The sequence below is a fragment of the Acinonyx jubatus genome, chromosome D4, assembly GCF_027475565.1.
Source record: "Acinonyx jubatus isolate Ajub_Pintada_27869175 chromosome D4, VMU_Ajub_asm_v1.0, whole genome shotgun sequence".
In the NCBI taxonomy this organism is placed as follows: Eukaryota; Metazoa; Chordata; class Mammalia; order Carnivora; family Felidae; genus Acinonyx; species Acinonyx jubatus.
In genome coordinates, this window is record NC_069391.1 from 50736716 (window position 1) to 50762199 (window position 25484).

The 25484-nt window shown below is 37.8% G+C and overlaps 1 protein-coding gene and 1 long non-coding RNA gene across 9 annotated transcripts in view; one reads left to right on the forward strand and one right to left on the reverse strand.

The window, feature by feature from the left end:
• The window catches only part of ADAMTSL1 (ADAMTS like 1), an 872819-nt gene that overhangs the window by 703127 nt on the left and 144208 nt on the right, over positions 1 to 25484 (reverse strand). The window lies entirely within an intron of this gene.
• The window catches only part of LOC113595888 (uncharacterized), a 30244-nt gene continuing 11084 nt past the window's right edge, over positions 6325 to 25484 (forward strand). The window contains exons 1-2 of the long non-coding RNA XR_008291172.1: positions 6325 to 6473; positions 6569 to 6626. This is a non-coding gene — a long non-coding RNA (uncharacterized LOC113595888). The remainder of the gene's footprint in view (positions 6474 to 6568; positions 6627 to 25484) is intronic.

Genomic DNA, 25484 nt, shown 5'->3' on the forward strand with positions numbered 1-25484 from the left:
AGAAACAGACACAAAAGGAGTATATACCATATTATTCCATGTACATGAAGTCCTAGAACTGGTAAAACTAATTAATAGAGATAGAAATTATATCAATGGTTATTTGGAGCAGGAGTAAAATGGAATTAATGGGCGAGAAGGAACTTGGGAAGTTTCTGACATGACAAAAATGTTCTAACTTTTGATTTGGGTAGTACATATATAATATATACATTTGTCAAAACCAATTAAATTTTAATGTGTTCATTTTATATAAATTATACTTCAGAAAAATATGGTTTCTTTAAAAAATCTTAGCAACTATTGTTCCCATGAGCAAGAGTGAAGACTCAAATAAATAAAATCATAACTGCAAGAGAAGACATTACAACTGACACCACAAAAATACAAAGGATCATGAACAATTATAGTTCAACAAATTAGATTCTATTTATTTGTGTCTTTTTGAATTTATTTCATCAATGTCCTATAGTTTTCAGCATACTAGTCTTTACCCTCCTTGGTTAATAAATAGATTCCCTGCAGAAATAAATTCTTGGAAACATGCAACTGGCAAAACTAAATCACGAAGTAATAGAAAATCTGAACAGACCAATCACTAGTAAGTAGATTTAATCAGTAATCAAAAACCTCCTGACAAAGAAAAACCCAGGACAAGATGGTTTTACTGGTGAATTCTATCAAACTTTTCAAGAAGAATTAATGTCAATCTCTCCCACACTCATCCAAAAAAATCTTAAGAGGACAGAGTATTTCCAAGCTCATTTTACAAGGCCAGCATCACCCTGATACCAAAGCCAGATAAAAGCATTATGAGAAAAGAAATACACAGATCAATATTCCTGGTGACTACAGATATAAAAATTCTCAACAAAATGCTAGCAAACCCAATTTAACATCACATTAAAAGGGTCATCAGCATAATCAAGTGGCCTTTATCCCTGGCATGCAAGAATGATTCACCATACACAAATCAATAAATGTGATACAGCACATTAATGGAATGAAGAATAGCAATTATATGATCATTTCAATAGATGAAGAAAAAGCTTTGACAAAATTCACTACGATTAAACTCTCAACAAATTTGGTATACAAGAAATATGCCTCAGCATAGTAAAGGTTATGTATGACAACCCATAGCTAACACACTCAATGGTGAAAGGCTAAAAGCTTTTCCTCTACGATCAGGAAAAAGACAAGGATGCCCATTCATCCCAATTTTGGCTGAAACTAATGTAACATTGTGTGTCAACTGTACTTTAAGAAAATTTTTGATGAAAACAGTTCCGTTTACAATAGCATAAAAGCAATAAAATATCTAGGAATGAATTTAACCAAAGAAGTGAAAGATGTGTACACTGAAAACTATAGGACACTGATGGCACAAATTGAAAAAGACACAAATAAATGGATAAATAACAAACATTCATGGATCAGAAGAGTTAATATTGTTAAAATGTGCATGCTACCCAGTCCACCTATATAGACTTATTGAAATTCCTGACACAACCCTAATAGCATTTTTTACCGAAAAAGAAAAAAAAATTCTAAAATTTGTATAAAACTACAAAAGACCCCAAAGAGCCAAAGCAATCTGAGATAGACAAACAAACCTGGAGGCATCACATATCCTGATTCCAAAACAAGACTATAGTAATTAAAATAATTTGATAAAAACACGTAGACCAATGGAAAAGAATCAAAAATCCAGAAATATTCCATCACATATAGTCTCATACACTATTTGATAAGGGATCCAAGAATATTCTCTGGGGAAAGATAGTCCATTCAATAAATGGGAACACTGTATATTCACTTGCAAAAGAAAAAATGACATTGGACCCCTAACTTACACCACTCACAAAAATTAACTCACAATGGATTAATGACTTAAACATAATACCTGAGACCATAAAACTCCTCAAAAAAAAAAAAAAACAAACAAAAACAAACAAACAAACAAAAAACATAGGGGAAAAGCTTTTTTGACATTGGTCTTTCCAACAATTTTTTTTTGATAGGACACCAAAAGTACAAGCAACACAAACAAAAAATAAAAAATTAATGGTGGAACTACATCAAACTAAAAATCGTCTGCATAACAAAAGAAATAATAAATAAAATGAAAAAGCAGTTTATGGAAGAAAATATTTGCAAACCACATATCTGATAAAGGGTTAATATCCAAAATATACAAGAAGTTCATACAATTCAATAGGAAATAAATTTAAATAAAAAACTAAAAAATAGGCAAAGGATTTGAATAGACATTTTTAGAAAGAAGACATACAAATGGCCAACAGATATATGAAAAGGTGCTCAATGTTACTAATCATCAGGAAATGTAAACCAAAACCACCATAGGATATCATCTCACAGCCATTAGAGTGGCTATTTCTAAAACACCAAGAGATAAGAGGTTTGTAAATATTTATGCACCCAACATGAGAGCACCCAAATACATAAAACAATTAATAACAAACATAAAGGAACTAACTGATAATAATACAATGATAGTAGGGGACTTTAACACCCCACTATATCAATGGACAAATCATCTAAATAGAAAATCAACAAGGAAACAATGGCTTTGAATGACACACTGGACCAGATGGACTTAACAGATGTATTCAGAATATTTCTATCCTACAACAGCAGAATACACATTCTTTCCAAGTGCACGAGATCGAGAAGATCAGAATAGATCCCATGTTAAGTCACAAATCAGGTCTTAACGATGAAAAAGAGCGAAATCATACCACACTTCTTTACTGACCAAAACACTATGAAACTAGAAGTCAACCACAAGAAAAAAAATTGTGAAGACTGGGGCACCTGGGTAGCTCAGTCAGTTAAGTATCCAACTCTTGATTTTGGCTCAGGTCATGATCTCACAGTTGTGTTAGAGCCCTGCATTGGGCTCTGTACTGACAATGCACACAACCTGCTTGGGATTCTCTCTCTCCCCCTCTCTCTCTGCCCCTCCCTTGCTCTCTCTCTCTCTCTCTCAAAATAAATAAATAAACTTTAAAAATAATTGGAAAGACCACAAATTCATGGAGTTTAAACAACATGCTATTAAACAATGAATGAGTCAACCAGGAAATCAAAGAAGAAATTAAAAAATACATGGAAACAAGTGAAAATAAAAATACAATGGTCCAAAACTTTGGGATGCAGCAAAAGTGGTCCTAAGAGGGAAGTATACAGCAATACAGGCTTACCTTAAGAAACAGAAAAAAAAAAAAAAAGAAAGAAAGAAAAAAAGAAAAAAAAAAAACTTAACCTTATACCTAAAGGAGCTAGAAAAAGAATAACAAACAAAGCCTGAAGCCAGCAGAAGGAAAGAAATAATAAAGATTAGAGAAGAAATAAATGATGTGGAAACTGAAAAAAAGTGTTGGCAAGGATATGGAGAAAAAGGGAATCTTTGTACATAGTTGGTGGGAATGTAAATTGGTACAACTAGTATGGAAAACAACATGGAAGTTACTCAAACAATTAAAAATAGAACTACCAAATTATCTATCAATCCCACTTCTGGGTATATACCTGAAGGAAACTAATTCACTTTCCTGAAGAAAACATTCTCATGTTCACTACAGCATCATTCAAAATACCCAAGACATGAAACAACCTAAATGTCCATCAAGGATGAATGGATAAAGAAAATGTGGTATATGTATAGACAATGGAGTATTATTCAGCCATAAAAAGAAAAAAGTTCTGCCATTAGTGACAACATGGATGGACCTAGATGGCATTATGCTGAGTAAAATAAGTCAGAGAAAGACAAACACTGTATGGTCTCTCCTTCATGTGGAACCTAAAAAAGATGAACTATAAAAACACAGTAGAATGGTGGTTGTCAGAGGCTGGGTGGTGGAGTAAATGGGGAGATTTTGGTCAAAGAGTACAAATTTACAGTTATAAGATCAATAAATTCTGGGGCTATACTATACAGCAGTGTGACTCCAGTTAACAATACTGTACTATATACTTGAAATTTGCTAAGAGAGTGGGTCTTAAATGTTCTCAACACACACACACACACACACACACACACACACACACACACAAAAGTAATTATGTGAGACGATGGGAATGTTAACTAACCTTATCATGGTAACATTTTACAATATATAGCTGTATCAAATCACCATATAGTACCTCTTAAACTTACACTATGCTATTTGTCAGTATATCTCAATAAAACTGGAAGAAAATCAGGTGGGCAATAAATGCATAGGTGAAGGGTGTATGGGGGAAGAAAGATGTAAGCAAGCAGAGAACTGTAATACCAAGCACATAACTAAGAAGCTCACATACCGGTAGGATATTTCATGGTCAAGAGAATAATGATGAAGTCACATAAACCTGGCTGGTCTCAGCCTGTCACCTACCAACTGAGTGACCATAGGCCTTAATTTCTTCATCTGTAAAATTTAAATAAATTCTTTAAAGGATTTTAAAAATGCATCCAACTTTTGTTTTACAGTGAGTGATATTTACTAAGCAATCAAAAATGCTAACTATTACATAGGTTTCCTGGCCTCGGTTTCTAACTTCTGAAATCTACTCTGGCTGTGTTATCCAATGAAAACTACCCTCTTAATGTTTCCAAATGTCAAAATAAAATACTATATCAACTTCCAAACCTGGATTCCACCTAGGACCTTCTTACCTGTCCAAATACCCTACACAACTAAAAATTACATGTCTTTCTCTTTCCTCTTGGAGTTGTCCCATTGCACAATTACCTTCCCATATTTCTCTCCCTAGTGAACCCCATCATCACCAGTCCCATGCTCCCTATATAAAACTTGATTCAAATACCACCTTCCCCAAGAAGTCCTCTGTGATCTCTTCCTCACTGAAAAGTAATTTCTTTGTCTCCCAAGACCAAAGTTCAAATCCACACTCTTCACAAGGTCTTGTGATACTATTTCCAGGAATGACTGCAAACTTTATAGCATCTAAAGAATTTGGTTAGATTTTTAGCTATGGATTTGTCAGTAGGGAACCTTAAGTGACAAAATTTATATCATTCTTACATCCTTTAGCCTACTGATATTAGGAGAAACTTAGAAACATGAGAATAGATCTAATAAAAATTCCAAAACTCTAAAAGAACAGTTAAAAGTGATTAATTTTTAGAATTATTTCAGATGCTGCCTTGTATCATTTGAATTTGAACATGCCTTGTTAATCTTCAACTACTGGTTTGAACACAAAATATATTCCAGTTAAAACTGCATTGCTACTATAAATTTAAGTTAGATATCTGTCAGTCAATTAGTTCAACCAGTGAAAGAGCTAAGTGAGTATCACAGATACGATAAAGAAAATATAGAACAGAATATATAAAAATCTTTCTTATTTTTAATTCTGCTCATTTGAAAAAATGCTACATAATTTCATCTTTACTATCTTTCTTCTCAATGGAATAATTTCTCCCCTGGCATTTACCAAGAAAAATCAGTTACATGAATGAGTTTTTCTGTACTTGTGGGCTTCTACCCATGCAGTTGCATTATGAATGGTCATTAGCTGCCAACCTCAGCATTATTACTATAAGGCCCTGTCCCATTGGTCAGTCTTAAAAAATGGCACAGCTGCAAAACAATGTCAGTTATGATTCAGCCCTAATTTTCCCTGTCAACAGCCTTGTTCAACTTCCCAGATATTCCTACTTGTTGCCAAGTCCATTTTGTAAACGAAATCTGCTTTTTGAAAATCACCATATGAATATGTCAACAGGTCATGAAATATTTTCATTACAAATCTTAAAGAAAAACTTAGCTCTAAAGAAACAGTTTGGAAAATGTCTATTTCATTAAGTTCAAGTGTGAAATCTTGATGGAAAACATTTATTTTGGCAACTTGCTATTCTGTTGGTGGCCCTAAAGTATCCTGACCAGACTATCTTTGTGGGAGGTGGAACTGGGGGATTCTAGAGCAAATAAAAAATTCCTTACAAGGAGCCCCTTGGACCATGAGCATCGGGGAAAGACTGGGAAAATCTAAAATACGAATGCCAAGCATAAAAACTTATTCTAAATGCTCCTATGTCATTAGAGTTGTTTCTCAATTATCCACAGTAAGAACAAAGAAGTAGTGATATAGACCAAAGACAGCAGATAATCCTCAAATTATTCATTGTTCACTTTGGAACAAATATACATATGTACCCATGTGCGTGCACATGCTCCTACACACACACACACACACACATTTCCCTTTCTCAACTCTATTGTTTAAGCCATTTTCTCTGCTTGGGAAGACTTGTCACTGTCATCTGTCAGGCAAAGTCCACTCATCCTTTATGACCTAATACAAATGATGCTTCTTCTGTGAAGCCTTCCCTGCCCTCCCCAGGGAGATAATCACTCTCCTCTCTGCTTTCACATATATTATGGCATGTCTCTTTATATGTTGTTCTCTCCCAAATGTCTTAGAAGATTCATGGGGTAAAGACAATATCTTACTCATTTCGTAGTCCCTGCAGCCAAGCTCCAAGCACAGATAATGCCCAGTAAACATTTTCAATTGATTATTTTCCTAGGCAATCTGATTGAGGAAGAGGTATCCTAGAAACATCTACTGATGAACAAAAATATCAGGTGAGTTGGGGCGCCTGGGTGGCTCAGTCGGTTAAGCGTCCAACTTTGGCTCAGGTCATGATCTCATGGCTTGTGAGTTTGAACCCTGCGTCGGGCTCGGTGCTGACAGCTCAGAGCCTGGAGCCTGTTTTGGATTCTGTGTCTCCCTCTTTCTGCCCCTCCCCTGTTCACACTCTGTCTCTGTCTCTCTCAAAAATAAATAAACATTAAAAATTTTTTTTTAAAAACCTATCAGGTGAGTTATCAAATTGGGATTAGAAACTGACATAGGCCACTCCCAAAGAACTCAATCAGGAGAGGATTTCATGAGATAATTTTATTTGACCTTTATGATTTTTTTAACCTTTCCAACACTCACTATTCACACCACTCACAGTACTCTGCTGCCTCTGTTTTATCCCTTTATTATTTAAGGCACAAGTACTATCTGTACTAGGTGGATGGAGCCATGCTTTAATGATTATAACTTTCTTTCTTTTACTTTTTAATATCAGGTTGTGTTTACAAATTACTATTTGCCACACAGGTCTATAAGCTTATTGTGGCTGTTATCCTCATTTGAAAGTGTGAAAACTGAGAATTAAGAAAATTAAGTGACTTATACAAAGTTAAACAGCTATAAATGATGCCAGGATCACAACGAAAATATCTGTCACTTTCTAATGTCTTAAATAGTACCCTAAACACTGTCTGATGATGCTATAGCTTATACTCATAGTATAAGGAAGATTCTGATTTCATAGAGAGAAAATCTCAGGATGAGGGAAGTTAAATAGTGCATTCAAAGATCTTAAGGAGTCACAGCCAGAGGCTGGGGCAGGATTCAAGGCTCCATGTAGGTTTATTAATTCAAAGACTCACCTCCTTGATGCTCCTTTTGTAAAAAACAAAAATATGAATGATATATTTATTGTGACACTTAAGTATGACCCTTTGCAAAATATAGGTAAAGCTAACAATATTAAGATACATAAGGCACCAATTTAAATGTTATAGAAGCAACCAGTTTTGAAGTGAAGACTTATGCCTGCTACGAAATAAATATTTTTAAAAACAGTATAGTGGGGAGAATAGTTGATGATCAATTATATTCACCCAACTGACTGTTTTGATGTTAGGTATTCACACACACAGAGTGCTACCTACTGAAGAGATTCTCTCCAGTTGGAGAGAAAAGCTTAATGGAGAAGATGTCATTGAGGAGAACCTGGAAGGGCAGGTAGGAGGAGGAAGTGACATGAGGGGCATTCCAGGTGTAAACGAGCAGGAGAAGGGTGAGGTGGTTATGAAAAACAGCAGGAAAACATCTTCACATCCCAGGGACATGAAGGAAAGAAGATAAAGTTGGAAGGGTTTTGAATGTCAAGGGGAGTAGGTTTTATTTTACGAGTAACTGTTTTTTATTGTGGTTAAATATACATAAAATTTACCATTTTAATCATTTGCAAGTGCACAGTTCTGTGGCATTAAGTACATTCACATTGTTGGGCAGCCATCACCACTCTCCATCTTCAGAATTCTTTTCGTCTTCTCCAACTAAACTCTGCCTATTGAATACTAACTCCCCAAGTCCTTTTCTCCACAGCCCCTGACAACCACCATTCCACCATTCTACTCTCTATCAATTTGACCACTCTAGGAACCTCATTTAAGTGGGATCATACAATATTTGTCCTTTTATCTGGCTTATTTCACCTAGCATAATGTCTTCAGGTTTCATCCACATTGCTAAATGAGCCAGAATTTCCTTTCTTTTTTCAGGATGAATAATATCCCATTGTATGTATATACTGTATTTTCTTTATCCTTTCATCCATCAATAGATACAGGGTTGACTCCACCTTTTGGCTACTGTAATTGATGCCACTGTGAACATGGGTGCACAAATATCTGAGTCCCTGCTTTCAATTTTTTGGCGTATATACCCAGAAGCAGAATTGTTAGATCATATGGTAATTCTGTGTTTAATTTTTTGATGGCTCACCACACCATTTTCCAAAGCAGCAGCACCATTTTACGTTCACACCAACAATTCATAGGGTTCCAGTTTTTCCACATCCCTGCCAACATTTATTTTTTTCTTTATAATACCAATCCTAATGGATGTGAACAAGTAATTTTTAATAACCAAGTATTCAAATTGAATATCAAAGTACTGACTAGTGTTTAAAACACTATAAAAATTTCCATCAACCTTAATTTCTATAGGCTAATTGTTTCATGTAAATAACAGGGCCCGGAAATCAGGAATAGATGGGCTATTATTTCACTGAAACCTTCTAAGGTGGCCAATCACCTTCCATTCCATCTTGAAAGGACAGTAGCTGACACTACATACATTTTCTACAACTTCTCATTGCAAAAGACCAAGAATATTAGGAAATGAGATATGGTACTTATACAAATTGCTTTGTTCCTTTTACTCAAAAGTGAAATTTGTATTATTCCCTCTGCTATTTACAGAAAAATCTAAATATATTGTCAAGAAAATTACATAAACATCCATTATTTCATCTGTCCCTAAATGATCTCTGTTAAATTGTTTTCTATATAACCTTCTATATCCTAAACTCAAACACTAAATTTTTTTTATCATGAAATGAAAGTCCAAACTCCAGGGCAACAAGGCTCTAGATCTGTCAATAAGAAAGTTTGTTTTATGGAGAGATATGTAAAAATTAATTTATGAGTGTATGAGCTGATTTGTAGAACTCACCACTTTCATATTTTTCCACTTTCATCAATTCAACTATTGTCTATGCACAAAACTTAATTGCTTAAAAATGGAAATCTTATGGGTGCCTGGGTGGCTCAGTCAGTTGAGCGACCAACTTCGGCTCAGGTCATAATTTCAAGGTTTGTGAGTTTGAGCCCCGCGTCAGGCTCTGTGCTGACAGCTCCGAGCCTGGAGCCTGCTTCTGATTCTGTGTCTCCCTTTCTCTCTGCCCCTCCCCCACTCATGCTCTCTGCGTCAGAAATAAACATTAAAAAAATTTTTTTAAATGGAAACTTTATTCCTTCTGTAAAATATACCTATTGCTAAATGTGTTTTGCAAAACTTTCAAGAAGATAAGTGCTTTGAGATAAAATTAAGCATGAAAACGTTCCAGCTGAAAGCTCCCACCCCTTCTTTTTTTAAGTGTTCAGGAAGGGAGTAAAAAGAGGGTTTCAACTGAAATTAACTTTAGAATGTGATGAGAAAGACAAAAGCAAAAAACCAAGTTTATACAACAAGTCAAGCAAACCCAAGAATTAAATGTCTAATAACAAAATTAACTCAATCCCATGAGATTTTTGATTAGGAGATGCCTTTATAAGAAGAGTTGATTGTGGAGTTTAAATAATAGACCAATGTTTGAGTCTTCTTAAAATTGCAAGCAATCAGCAATCATAAGTCATCAAAATCAGAAGCCTTGACTATGGAAAACATAAAATATAAGAAGTAGACACTGTTTTCAAAGTGCTTGAAATAAAAAAGACGAATTTAACATATGCAAAATTAAAATATAACAATGGCCTTAATCAAAGACCAATGCCCAACTTTATACCGAAACTGTTATAAGCAGCAATTTAATCAACTATAACCTTCCTTGTCAGATATCATTATTTATAAGTTTTCTAAAGTACATCTAAATCAATTAAACAAAGCAGTGCAGTTACCAATCCCTTAAAATTGTATTTAATATGCTGTATATCAAAGTATACAGTACAAGTTCTTATCTTACTGCTTAATAATAACCGCTTTATTTTTATGACAATAAATCAGAACGTAGAAGAATGTAGTTAAGATAGTCATGGGATTCAGAGAGGCAGGATTGGGGAGATGCTCATCTAACCTCATCTAATCTTTAAGAAGATTTAGGATTTTGCGATGGCTCTTAAAGAAATCGATTTGCGCTATTTCACTTTTTTATTCATTATAAATTCCTTTGTGTGAAGCACAGGCAATAGATTTCCAGTCGCTGGTCATTCAGTTTTATTTAACATTAGGTTCTATTCCTTCCAACTGTAATTGCAACGGCTAACTGCTTGCGGGCTTCTCTCCTGTATTTGGTGATCCCTTTCTCTGGGGAGGTCTACTTTCCCTTTAGTTTGGACTCCCTCTGATGCCTGCTTTGCTCTATAACAAAGAAAACATCTGCCTAGTCAATGCCACTTAGATGACCAAGGGACACATCAAACCTTACATGCCTAAAATCGGAATTCCTAATTTTCAAAAAAAATTTGCTTCACACATAGTCTTCCTCCATTTTGGTAAATGACAATTTGCTGAGAGCAAAATTCCTGGAGTCCTCCTTGACTCTCCTCTTCTTCTCACACTTCATATCTGGTTCAACAGTTGATCTCATTGATTCTACGCTCCAAATAGATCTATAATCAGACCATTTCTCACCACCTCCAATGCTCTGCTCTGCTCCAAGCCACTATTATGTCTAGCCTGCATTACACAGATAATCCCCTCAATGCCATCCCTGCTCCCAGCCCTGAGCCTGCTATAGTAATTTCTCTAAGCAGCAGAGTGAGCCTTCCAGTGGCCAACCAGTCAGTTAACACATATATAAGGTTTATTAGCCACCAGGCACTGTACAAAGCGCTTAAGTTACAGTAAGTCATTTTATCATCACAACCCTATAAAGTTACAATTATCATCCCTATTTACAGAGGAGGCAACTGAGGCCAGAAAGGTTAAGTATTGTGCTCAAGGTCACACGGCTGGTAAGTGGCAAAGGTGGGATTCAAATCCAGACAGTCTGGGCATTAGTTCCTCTATTGTTTCCAGAGGGCTCACATCTTCTTTAGAGTAAAAACAGTCTTCAAGGTTCTATATAATCTGGCCCTCTCTCAACATGTCTGCTATTGTTTTTTCCCTCCTTCCACTTGTCTCACCACCTCCGGCTCTTTCTAAAACACACCAGCACTTACTGTTTCCCCAGCTTTGAACACTCTTCCTCCAGACACCCACACCACATGGTTTGCTCAAATGTCAGATTGTTACCAGAGTCTTACCTAATGATACTATTTAAGATTGCAGTCCTTGTCTACCTTCACTCATCTCCCCTGCCTGCTTTATTTTTATCCCCAATATGGACCATCATCTGACAAGACATATATTTTAATTGTGTAGATCTGTGCCTCACCATAGTGTACATTACATGATGGTAAGGATTTTTGTCTGTTTTGTTCACTTTTGGTCTTCAACACCTAGAATAGTGTTTGGCACTTGGGAGGGAGGGAGGGAAGGAGGGAGGGGGGAAGCAGGGGAAGTCAGCTTGAGCTAGGCATTGTAATTGATTGGTTTACTTCACAGCTTCAGATATGACTATGAATTGCACACTAATTAGAAGCTGGGAGAATTCCATCACCACATCCTAATCCAACTGCAAAGAGCAGACCACACTTACCTAATTGGTATGAGAAGCAGTGTCTCAAGATAAGAGTCTTGAGTTTCACTAAGGCAAGGAATTTTACCTCACTCTGTGAAGTGGCTTGGGAAGTAGGAAAGTCTGTTTAAATGGGGAAATGGGAGGAGAGAAGTATTCTTAAGAATCAAAGCAAAGATTATTTTCCATTTTGAATGTTTTAATTGGCCTCCCTTTATTTTCAGAACACTTTATTTCATCTTTACTGACTCATCTAGAATTCTGAGTACAGAGAAAACAGGACGATGGTCTAGGTCTATCAAAATGAGAGTTGGGGCAAAGGGTTTTCTAAGGTAGTAATTCTAAAAAAAACAAAAACAAAAAAAGAGTAATAAATAACCAAATTTTCAGGGCAAGAGCAAGAATATCATGTTGGAAATGGGGGAAACAAGCTAACATTAATGTCAGGAATTATATTTACAAGTTATACCGAATATCCAGAACCATTGTTTAAAATTAATGCCTTATGGACAAGGTTATTCACACAATCCCGAATAGCAGGCACAAAAGAGCAAATTGTTCCTCATAAAGAACCCTGGTTGCACCAGGTTTGGAATTAGAATTCCAGATGACTGCAGGTCTGTCTTTCATATAACTCTTAAGTGCTCTGAGATTTTTCAGAGCTTTACACAAGTGCGGGTTTAAGCCTGAAATTACCTACAGCATTTGAACCTAGCCAAAGGCTAAATACCAACATTAAAACCAGACATAGATTTTTCTTGGGTGATGTATGCCATAGTCAAGCTTATGGGCATTTTTATCCAGAAAAGCCTAGCCTCATTGGCATTGAAAGATTTCCTAACACAATCACTTTCTTCTTCAATGACTTTAGCCAATGTTAGATAAATATCTTGAGATATTTCGGTGCTACAGAGTTCTAGCCTTCAGCCTGGAAGTTATACAAGAAAAACCTGCTTTCAAAGTGTCTTAACCTACACTTAATCACTGATTTTCCAATTCTCCTAGGTTTCTCAGACTATCTCTGCTCCATTGACCCCAAAGACCTCACTAATTGACTTAAATAGTAGTCAAACTTAAAGATAAAAAATTAATGTTTGGCCCCAAATCCTTTTTACTGGTCTCAAATCTTATGTTCCATATGTGGGTCTATAATGCTATTGCAATAGACATGCTTTTATTTTTTCCATTTATTTAACCCTCAACCAACAATATTTTGCTTAGCAGTTGATTGTATCAGAGTCTAAGTTCCTAGAACATAAGTTGTGGCATATCATTTTCACTTGCAGTTGGTCACATTGGTTTTAACTTTTACGTTTTTTTAAAGGTTTTATTTTTAAGTAATTCCTACACCTAAATGGGACTTGAACCCACGACCCCAAGATCAAGAATCACACACTTCACCAACTGAGCCAGCCAGGCACCTCAGTGGTTTTCACTTTTAATTATGGGCTTTTCTACCCTCCTTATCAATTTTCTTATGTAGTTCATCATTTAAAGATTTTTAGATAATGGAGGCCACTCTTTCTTAGTCCCTTAACCTCTTTTAGTTCTTCCTTCTTTACCTCTTCCTCTTCTCAGCTCCTCCTCCTGCCATTTCCTTCACAGCAGCTAAGCTGAGGGACATGGGAGGAACGAGCCCAGCATCTGTCTGAGACCATACCAGGAGATCATCTAGAGACAAGCCAGAGGCAGGGATTCATAGCTCTGGGGGGGGGGGGGGTCATCTAGTTTGGGGAGGCTTTACCAGTGGGCATGTGAAGGGTGGTATGTGCCTCAGGTGTTCTTTAGAGGCTACAAAATTTTAGCCTCTTTGGAGGCCAAAAATAAGGGAGGGACGCCTGGGTGGCTCAGTTGGTTCAGCGTCCGATTTCGGCTCAGGTCATGACCTCACAGTTCGTGAGTTGGAGCCCCACATAGGGTTCTGTGCTGACAGCTTAGAGCCTGGAGCCTGCTTCAAATTCTGTGTCTCGCTCCTCTCTCTCTGCTCCTCCCCCGCTCATGCTCTCTCTCTCCTTCAAAAAATAAATAAAACAATAAAAAAAAATTAAAAATAGGGGATTGGTCTTGGTAAAAAAGTAATAAAATTGCAAATCCCCACCTTAGCTTACATTTTCTACTCATTCAAAACTGAAGATGAGCACTGCTTTATGTTATTTGATAAAATTAAGATACTGCTATGACCTTAAAGAAGTCTGCTGCCCTAAAGAGTGTGAATTCAATTTTCAACATTAAAAATAACTATAGTTGCAAATGTGCTTACTCATGTTTATTTAAAAAAATCACTCCAACAGATGTATTCCAAAAGAATGATGCATAAGTAAAAGCACTTTAATGCATATTAAACTACCAATTTATAACCTTTATTATATAATAGTCTTCAATAATCTTAACCTTCTACTTATGTCCTAAGTACACGTAAAGAGTTTATCTATAGTTTATCTATGATGAGCATACTCTTGTTTCTTCACAGCTATAGCTTTTTATTCAAGGTATTAAGGCTATTGGCTAAAATAATGCAGATACTATTTACATATTCTTTTTTTAATTTTTTTAATGTTTGTTTATTTTTGAGAGAGAGAGAGAGAAAGAGAGAGAGAGAGATATTGCGAGTGGGGGAGGGGCAGAGAGAGAGGGAGACACAGAACTGGAAGCAGGCTCCAGGCTCTGAGCTGTCAGCACAGAGCCCAACGTGGAGCTTGAACCCACAAACCATGAGATCATGACCTGAGCTGAAGTCGGCCACTTAACCGACTGAGCCACTCGGGCACCCCTATTTACATATTCTTATATCATAATCTTTAAAAAACTCAACTATTAAAATTACATTAAAAATGCAAATAGGGGTACCTGGGTGGCTCAGTCAGTTAAGTGTCTGACTCTTGGTTTCAGCTCAGGTCATGATCTCATGGTTCATGAGTTCGAGCCCTACATCAGGCTCCCAGTGAGAAGCCCACTTGGGATTCTCTCTCTACCCCTCCCCCGCTCATACTCTCATACACGTGTGCAGTTCTCTCTGTCTCTCAAAATAAATAAACTTTTTAAAAAAGAGAAAAATGCAAATAAAAATTGGAGATTCTGCTTTTGTTCTTCAGTCTGTATTTTAAAAAAAGAGAGAAAATCACTTTCTCAGTCTTAAAATTCTATGCCTGATCTTAATTTCTTCAAGATGAGCTTGGCCAAATGAAAAAAAAAAATCACTGGATATGAAAATACGCAAAAATGTATCATTTAGATAGACTGATATTAAAGAGTTTTGCCATGATCCATATGAATGCAATTTTCATCAAGTCTTGTTAAATGTTTAATAGGACTACTGTGTACTCTCGTGTACAAGGTCAGTTGTGGGATGGTTAACTATTCTGAAAGACTGGGAATGTTTTATAAAGTGAGAGTAATACAAGGCAGAAAAAACAATGGAAAAGAATTATCTGTGTTACAAGCTTGGGGAAAAAAAAAGATACTCTTTTCACAGTAAAGCATGACTAAATGTGAAAAAATAATAAATACATTGGGAGGCACACAGCTGTAAGCACTAGATTGACTGGGATCTCAGTGGTCTTCAGAATTAAAAGAGCAGTTTTCTATTCTGGAACCACATTCATTCTCTGCCTACTGAATCTGGTGGGCTAGACTTCCCAAAGTCCTCCATAGACAGAGCTGCAAGTTGCAGAAATATTAGCAAGCTGGATAAAGTTTTCCTATTTGCAGGAGAATGATGTGTTCAAGACACCAAGTAATCTTCATGTGGGAAACACAACTAGAAATATTCTTTACTTTAAATGTATGTATGATGCTGCCAGATAAATCATCAATATAAAAAGACTGAGTCACAAATACATAAAATAGTAACAGTTTTCAATTTCAAATAAGTGTTTTCAAGGCTAGTTACAATAAGAGAGTAGTTTGGTTTTTCTTAACTCAAAATACAAATTGTATTGGTCTAGATGGGCATTGCTGGGTCTAGAGTGAAAGCAGACAGGATGACAATAGAGTAGAAATGGATGACTATAGAGCAGATCTGGTCCATGACCTGGACTAGATTATCTACACTCAAGTCCAACCCTGCTATTTGGGCAAATCACTTAAAGCTTCTGGGCCTCAGCTTCCTAATTGATATAATTTCCTAATCATCCTAAAAAGGATAAGATAAAGTGTACCACATAGGGTGGTTATCCCTAAAAAAATGACAACTTGATTAGTAAAGTGTTTTGTAAGCTGCTATTTCAATGCAGGGTTTTGGCATTCCGGGTTAAGTGACTTGCCCCACATCCAATAGTCAGTTATTTGTAGAAAGAGCATAACTTATAGTAATCTAGTTTCCTGGCTGCTGTCCGTGCCCTTTCTAATACAGTGTATGTTTCTCTCTCATTTTATGTACGTATTCTCAGAAAAAGGGATATGACACAATTTGTAATGTATATGGCATCTTAAAATTTTGATGTAGAGGCATCTTGTATGTGTCTTTCCAGCTTTCCCTTTTCGCTTTTGCACCATGCCTCCCCTTTAGTCTTACAAAACCACTGCTCCTTTAAGACTCACATCACCTAAATTCTCTACTCTCCACCCCTATCTCTTTGGCATTTCCTTTTTCTTTTTTTAAGTTTATTTCTTTTGAGAGAAAGAGAGTGAGCAAGCACACAAGCGGGAGAGTGGCAGAGCGAGGGGGAGAGAGAGAATCCCAAGCAGATTCCATGCAGTCAGCACAGAGCCAGATATGGTGCACAATCACATGAGCTGTGAGATCATGACCTGAGCGGAAATCGAGAGTTGGACACTCAACCGACTGAGACACCCAGGCGCCCCCTCCTTGGCATTTCTACCAACTTTGGTCAGTACTCCTTGTTCACGTAGGACTTTTACTTCTGGTTCTGTCCTCCCACCTACTCCCAACCCAGGCAGCAATCACAGACTAGACTAACCCAAAGATGAAACATCTATCACTCTACTTCTCATTATTTGACCAACAATTAATTTTTCCTCCATTCCATCTCTGTAATGCTCTCCTTTGGTCATCCTTTGACCCCTCCCATGATCAGTAAACAATCTATTCTAACGATCACTCCACCCCATCCAGCTCATCTGGCCAGTTACCTCCACTGCAATATCCTTCAACCTCATTATGATCTTCAATCCGTTGACTTCCTCACTAACCATCAATCTTTTTCTGTCTTCAGTTATTCTTATAGTTCTGCTGTGATTCTAAGGTCCTTCAATAAAACCATGTCTTTGGGAACACATCCAACTTCTGTGCTTCCACACTACTTGCCTGAAAAAACTAAATCTAGATGTTCTCCATAATGGTGCTCCTCAGATATATACCAAGTCTCACTTAAATATACAAATGTGTTTAAAGGATATCAAAATGGAGGTTAGAGCGGGAGGGCGCCAAAGCATAAGAGACTGTTAAAAACTGAGAACAAACTGAAGGTTGATGGGGGGTGGGAGGGAGGGGAGGGTGGGTGATGGGTATTGAGGAGGGCACCTTTTGGGATGAGCACTGGGTGTTGTATGGAAACCAATTTGACAATAAATTTCATATATTGAAAAAAAAATAAAAAAATTAAAAAATAAAAAAAATAAAGGATATCAAAATGGAACTTTGACTTGAGGTATCAGAAAATGATACATAAAATTCCGATGTGAAGTACTAACTAGAATGCAAATTTTCAGTGAAAAGAGTGAAAGTGATTCCATGACATTTACAAACCTCTCATCTCTGAAGATGGTAGTAAAACACTCATTTTGAACAAAAGAGGCTTTGTTTGGTGGGAACAGCTAGAATTCCAAACCAAGTGTCCACCACCAAAGGAAGGGGTGTCTAGGGATACCCACCCTGTAAAGTCAACACTAGACAGGGTTGCTTCTAAAGAACCACTCAGAGCTCAATACACCACACCTGTGGATGAGGGATTAGGGGACAACAGTTCTGACCCCTGTCCCAGAAACCCTGAGGACAAGAGAGATGCGCTGATAAACTACTTTGATGTGGGAGCTAAGGAGAGGTGACTAAATGGAGCCCACAGCACTGTAACTTATTAGAGCAAAGGAAGCATTGCTGTTCCTTGAGGCTAGTGATCGCCCATGGTGGTTTGTAGGTGTAAGGACAAACTGGAAGGGCAATGGGATTCCCTTGGAGAATACCTGTGGTCTGGACTTCTGGAAAACTAGGAGCTAAGAAGAGAGGTAGTCACACGAATCGAGTTATGCCTACATCACAGGAGCTGCACTTGGAGGAGCTTAGAAGGGGAATCTAGGAAAACTCATAAAAGTACTCAGAAGATGATACAGATTCAAATATATGCCAGGCCCCAAAATATCTATCCATTTACAAGTACTTCTGTCAAGCAGAGCAGAACCCTCTGCACTGCACTTCCTTTCCTCTTCTCTCTGCCTGAACACCAACCCAGGATAAACCTAAAAGGAAGTTAGCAAGGCCCTGGCTGTGAGGGGGAACAAGGAGGTGTGGAAAGAAAAGAAATCTCACCTTTGGATGAAGATTGAAGGCTGAAATACTGACAAATAGGTAGAACTCAACCTTCTAATTTCTGAATCTAGACTGTTTTTCAAGTTACTATACCTGTAGGATCTTCTATTCCATAGAAGGCATATGGATTGTACAGAGGTGTTTTGTGTGTGTGTGTGTGTGTGTGTGTGTGTGTGTGTGTGTGTGTGTCTGTTTTTTGCTGTTGTTGTTGTTGTTTTTGTCTGTTTTTTGAGGCAGAAAGAAAACTTACCGCACTGCACAACTATAAAAGGGACAATGGGAGAGAAAAATAAAAAAATATTTTTAAAATTATCCTTATTCTCTATCATGAGTCATGCTTGTAAATATAGTGATTATATTGGTTTAACTTAACTCCATATTAACAAGCCCTTCATGAGCTCTCAGTACAGCCCAGAATTACTACTATGTTTACTTCTCTAACGGGCTTGTATTCCCTCTATTTATCTATATAACTGTTTGATATCTTCTCTCTCAGTTCAAATTTTCTACCTCTATCCCTTGTCACCCCTTTTCCTTTATAAGAGTACATCCCATACTTCATTTGGAGCCAGAAATTCCAAGAAGGTGATGCCCAAACTTTTCACCCATGAAGTTTCCTAAATTGGCCACATCTTCTCTGGCTACATCCTAAGAAGACTCTTTTCCAAGAGGCTAAGCCCTCTCCATCCCTTCTCCCTTAGGTGGCCTCTCTCTCCTATGATCAGCATACACATTTTAAGGCTTTTTTAAGATCAGTTTTAGATTTACAATACAACTGAGTGAAAAATAGAGAGTTTTCCATATACACATCCCTTGCCACACAGCACATGCATTGCCTCTCCCATTATGGACATCACTCACCAGAATTGTACATTTTTACCAAGGATGAACCTACATTGAACTTCAAAATCATCCAAGGTCCACAGTTTACATCAGGGTTCACTCTTGATTTTGCACATTCATTGGGTTTGGACAAACGCATAATGACATATATTGATCATTATAATACAATATGGAGTATTTTCATTGCTTAAACATCCTTTGTACTCCACCTGTTTATCTTTTCCCCAAGTTCCTACCCTCCGTACAACCTCTGACCTTTTTACTGTCTTCACAGTTTTGTCTTTTCTAGAATGTCATATGGTTGGAATCATATGGTATGTAGCTTTCTCAGCTTGGCTTCTTTCACCCATTAATACACATTTAAAGTTTCTCCAAGTCTTTTCAAATCTTGATAGTTCATTTCTTTTTAATGCTGAATAGTATTCCATTGTATGGATGTACCACAGTTTATTTATTCATCTACCTACTAAAGGCAAACATACCTTTAAAAAAATCTTCGTTGGGTCCCACAGTACTTCCCAGCTATTCTTCCATTTCTTAGCTTTTCTTCACTTCATTTTCTCATTTATGTAGCATTTATTTGATGTCTACACTTCTCTACCTCCCCTTTACTCCTCAGCCTCTCCACTGTGGCTCTACCATTCCCTTCTTTGAAACTGCTCAACAAGGTCACTGGTGACTTCACATTGTTAAATCTGAGGGTCTGTTTTTTCAGTCATGGGACTCATTATCTCATTATCACCATTCTCTCTCTAATCTCAAAAAACTTTCAACTTGACTTCCATGACATCACTCGCTTCTCATTTCTCTCACCCTCTGGCAGTTGCTTCTGTCTTCTCTTCTACCTGACCTCTTAATATGGGAGAGTCCAGAGCTTGCCTCTGGGCCTCCATAATTTTGTCCTTTGGCCTCTTTCTTTCTATGGCTTTAAATGTAATCTGTATGTTGATAACTACCACATTTATATTTCCAGCCCAAAGTTCTCAGGAAGTTCAGACTTTTGTATCCAACCACTTGTTTCCATTTGAACATTTCATAAGCATGTGAAATTCCACTTGTCCAAAGTAGACCACTCAATCCCCACCCTCCCCTTCCTCCCAGACTGTTTCCCTTTCACATTTTCCATCTCAGTAAATTTCAATATCATGGGATGCCATTCTGTATCCCTCTATTTGCCTCATCTCCAAAAACCAATCTGCCAAATGGTAATTCCAAGTATATCTTGAGCCACTCATCTCCATCACTACCACCATTAAATGGCTCACCTAGACTAGTGCAAAAACCTTCTCACTAGCCCATTTTTCTCCTGCTCTCTGCCAACCCACATTCCACAAATATTGAAAAGTGATATTCCAACAATGTACATATCATCTACAACTCTTCTCCACACACATAAAGTCTTTCAAATCACTCACCACAATTCTCTCAGCCAGTAACTCTGAATCCTTGTCATTAGGCACACGAGGCAGACACAGTGGCCAAACTTAGTTGCCTATACAAGCCTCTAAGAGGTCTTGAAATGCTGTTTTCACTGGAATACACTTCAAAGCACTCCTATCCAAAAACAGGGTCCTTCTAATTCTTTCTCAAGACTCAGTTTAATGCTCAGCTCATCAGACAGTTCTTTTTTGATCACCCCATCAAGGCATTATTTTTATCACTGTGTCCTCATCATTTCTGTCATAGTACTTATAACCACTTGTAACCATGCATGTGTTTGCTTATCTTTTTTCTGCAACTTCCTTAGAGACATGAACTATGTCAGTACTGTTTACTTGTGTCCGCCCAACAAGGAAGACAATATCTGGCCTGCAGAAGGATAACATAATATGTGCACAATAATATATTAATCTAGTAGCACATCAACATAGTCATGACCTAAATTTCATAAAACATTCCAGGTATTTCCTATATTGAGCAATGGTTTTATTAGGGCTCAGCTATCCACACAAAGAAAGTGAACAAAATAAACGGCCAAACTATAGGAGCAGACCTTTGTTTCAAAGGATTTGAGAAAGTCACAATTATTAAACGCGACCTTGTGCAGAAAAACCAAACAAGAACCTAGTAAAAGAGAGAAACTAATATCCTCACTCTTGAATTGGGCGCTCAACACGAGGAGATGTTTACACTGTGCAATACTTAGGTGAGTTTATTTGTGTAAACACTACACTAATTCCTTTGGAATTCAGACAGATTAAATGCCAGTTTGAGGTTCTTAGGATTTAATTAATAGCTTATCAATAAATATTCAGTCAACACATTTTACATGCACCACTGCCTTCAACAGGAACTTCCCAAGATTAGCTTGGCCCTGAGTATGGAAATGCCTCAAAGGCTGGGCCAACGTTAAGGAGGTGTGGCCTTCTGTTGGGGTCACACAGCCTTCCCAGGGTGGGCTCAGGCGAAGGATGTTACCCTCCCTCCCTAATTCACCTTCTGATACTGGCTATTATTTTGTTGCACTTTCTTCCTTTAGAAATGAAACTTTTTTCCTTCTTGGATAAATCAATGCAGTCATCCAGGGTATAAGGACAAAACTAAATTATTTTGGTGTGCTATAAAGTAATGTAGTTGACTTTTATAAGACCTTTATATTGAAACTGACTTCTTCCAACTACATTTTATTTACATAGTAAACAAAGTACAGTCTCAGAAAAGTAGGGTTGGGTAGAATGAGTCCTGAGAATCATCAGTGGCTCCCATATAGGTTAAACTACTATGGCTTTTTTGCTTCAAATAAAACTTTTAGACATTGACTGTGACCTCAGATTAGGTGCTTCATTTGTAAAAATGCATAGAAGTATGGGATGCCTGGGTGACTCAGTCGGTTAAGCGTCTGACTTCAGCTCAGGTCATGATCTCACAGTCCGTGAGTTCGAGCCCCGCGTCGGGTTCTGTGCTGACAACTCAGAGGCTGGACCCTGCTTCAGATTCTGTGTCCCCCTCTGTCTCTGCCCCTCCCCTACTCATGCTCTGTCTCTGTCTCTCAAAAATGAATATTAAAAAAATTTTTTTAAATAATAAAATAAAAATGCAAAGAAGTATACCTTGCATTCTTCATGTTACAGGAGTTTTAATCATTTAAATAACAGCTATTACAGTATTTTCATTAGAATAAGAAATGATACAAACATCAATTACCATTATAACATTATAGTAAAAGATGTGCATCAGGGATCAGACAGAAGTAATTTATTTTCACCATCACAGAACTTTTATAAAAGAAGAAAGGAAGGGGAAACTGGAGAACAGAAGGGAAGGAGGGAAGGAAAGAAGGAAGGAAGGAAGGAAGGAAGGAAGGAAGGAAGGAAGGAAGGAAGGAAGGGAGGGAGGGAGAAGGAGAGAGGAAGACAGGAAGAGAGGGGATGGATAGGGAGAGGAAGAAAGTAAAAGAAGGAAAGAGAGAGGGAGGAATGCAGGGAGAGAAATAAGGAATGTACATTCATTTCAAATAAATTTGTTCTGAGTGGCTGTATAGCATCCCTTTCTGAGTACGAAGAACTCAAAGCTGAGAAATAAATTTGCCAAAGAAAGAATGGCCAAAGTAAGAGGCAAAAGAAGCCTTACAGAAGAAGGAAGCTACTGCCACCATTGAATATTTCTCACGTAAACACAGCAGACCCATGGAAACCCTTAGGGATTTCTAAGCTTTATGCAATACAAGCAGCAAAGCAGGAACCTCCAGAGCTCGCCTCCCTGAACCATTCCAGGGATGAAATCCAGAGCACACAAGGTCAAGGGCAGTGCATGAGACAAGGCCCCTGAAAACTCAATGACCCCTTCTCCCCTCTCCTACAAATGCTGCTGAACGCTCTCCTCTGTGGCCACTGAGAACAGACAACATCCCCTTTTATCTCTTCTATGTCACATCTATTTGCAGGCATCTCCATCCCAAGCACCACATTCTTTGGCAGTGCCTGGATATCCTGGATGGAGCTTCCTGCATTGTGTTTACAGTTTTATAAAAGTCAATGACCCTAGAAACTCTAAAAGATGTTTGTTAAGCCAGAGGGAAGCCTGAGTTGCCTGTTATTAGAGCAGATGTGCCCCAGCAGATGGGCCAGCTGGTGGGCACCTTGGGCCAGTGCCACAGAAGAGGGATATGGTTTTTAATGTCCTGTTCCCAGCTCAAAATTTAGGGAATTTGAGGTGCTCCACGAAATGAGAAATGAACCTAACAACATAGACCATTCACTAAAAAATAAACTTGATTCCTCCTGCACCTCACACTCTTTAATGCAAGAAATTCAGAGTTTTATGAGCCAAGCATAAGTCAGGCTGGTGATCTCTGCAAAGTCATCTCTTAGAGCATTAACCTAAAATAGGGCTTGAGGATACTGACGTAGAATTCCTAGTCCCCAAGTGTATTCTGAAGTTAGAACTAGAACTACCTTATTTAGCAAATGATGACACCCAGGCCCCAGATGCCAGGTGACTTCCTCAAGGTCACCCACTTAGTGGGAATCAGAACCCATTATTTTTAATTCCTTGCCAGAGCCCCTTCATGTTTTCTCTCATCTGCCTACAATTCCATGGGTATTGAAAACGCATGCAATGTTTTAAAAACATAACAGCATGATTTATTTATCAGTGAAAGTAGTCCTACTAGTTTCACTCAGGAAAGAGAGGATTCTGTGCTGCTTCTAGACATGCACAACGACCCTCTCAACAGGCCTTCACCAATGCCCAGTTGCAAATACCACTCTAGCATGAAACCTCCTCTACAAATGTAGAAATATAAATGAAAACACAGATATAACCCCATTAGCTCCTAGTAGCTCTTCACAAGAGTTCAAGTGACTAAGTAGAAGGCAGCAAAATCAGCTGAGATGTGGATGCTCATCAGGCTGGGCACCCATCTGGGCCAAATCACTCATCGCCATGCAAAATTCTCCCAGGGCACACAATACAGGTTATGTCGTACACAACAATCTTGTGTATCATGGACTTTGGGGGTTACCTTGAAGAGCTGACAGTAGGTATATTTGCAAGAAAGGTATATTGCAAGAAATCCTGGAATTTGGAAGAAAGGAAAACATGTGGTGATGGGCATGGTGTGCCTGTTCTGAGCCTCTTCTAATGTCCTGAACTTAAGTGTGATTCATTGATGAAGATAACAATGACCATGATGACAACTCTATTAATCTACTCAATGGGAAACTATCTACATATCAACTTCATTATCTCAATTCCTAAACAGGGAACCAGTCTTAACTGAACACCACACAAATTACCCTCAGTGTTGCCCCTAAGCTGCAAATGTATATATAACAGATAAAATCCTTACTTGCAAGGAACTGTATCATTTTGTCTTTGGGAAAGAAAAGAGATGTTGTCTAAGCCAGCAGGTGGTTTTGCATGTCAGCCCCTGGTAGAGTGAACTGGCGGATTGATTCATCACCCTTCTGAGTGCTCAATAGGCACAGAAAATTGTCACCCTAATGGCTACTAACCCTTCAAAGTGGACCTTATACAACACGTTGATAAGAATTACAGGTGATGTTTGTTTGTTTGTTTGTTTGTTTGCTTGCTTGCTTTTCCTCTCTGAGCAATGCCACCTCTGAGATATCCACTTATGACCAATCTTTGGCAATACCAATGTTTAAGGCACATTATTTGTAAGGTAGAAAAATAACATTCTCTACTTTAAAAACAAACCACACTATAGCTGAGTTCCTACACATGATTCATGCAGTGTACTAGCAAACTGTTCGTTCTGAAGCATAGGTCAAGATCTGCAGGGCTTAACTTGTCAAATATAAATCCAGGAACCTTTACAAGATGTGGGCAAATGACCTAACACTGTAGCACTCTGTAGCCTTGGGTTTCTCTACTGTGACTCACATTTGAGGGTCACATTTACTTTATTCCTTTTTCTTAATTTTTTTTAACATTTATTTATTTTTAGAGAGACAGAGCGTGAGCAGGGGAGGGGCAGAAAGAGAGGGAGACACAGAATCTGAAGCAGGCTCCAGGCTCTGAGCTGCCAGCACAGAGCCCAATGCAGGGCTCAAACCCACGAACTGTGAGATCATGACCTGACCCAAAGTCAGACACTCAACCGACTGAGCCCCCCAGGTGCCCCACACATTTACTTTATTCCTATTGTTGCACATCTAGCAATGTGACCATCCCATGAAATCATGC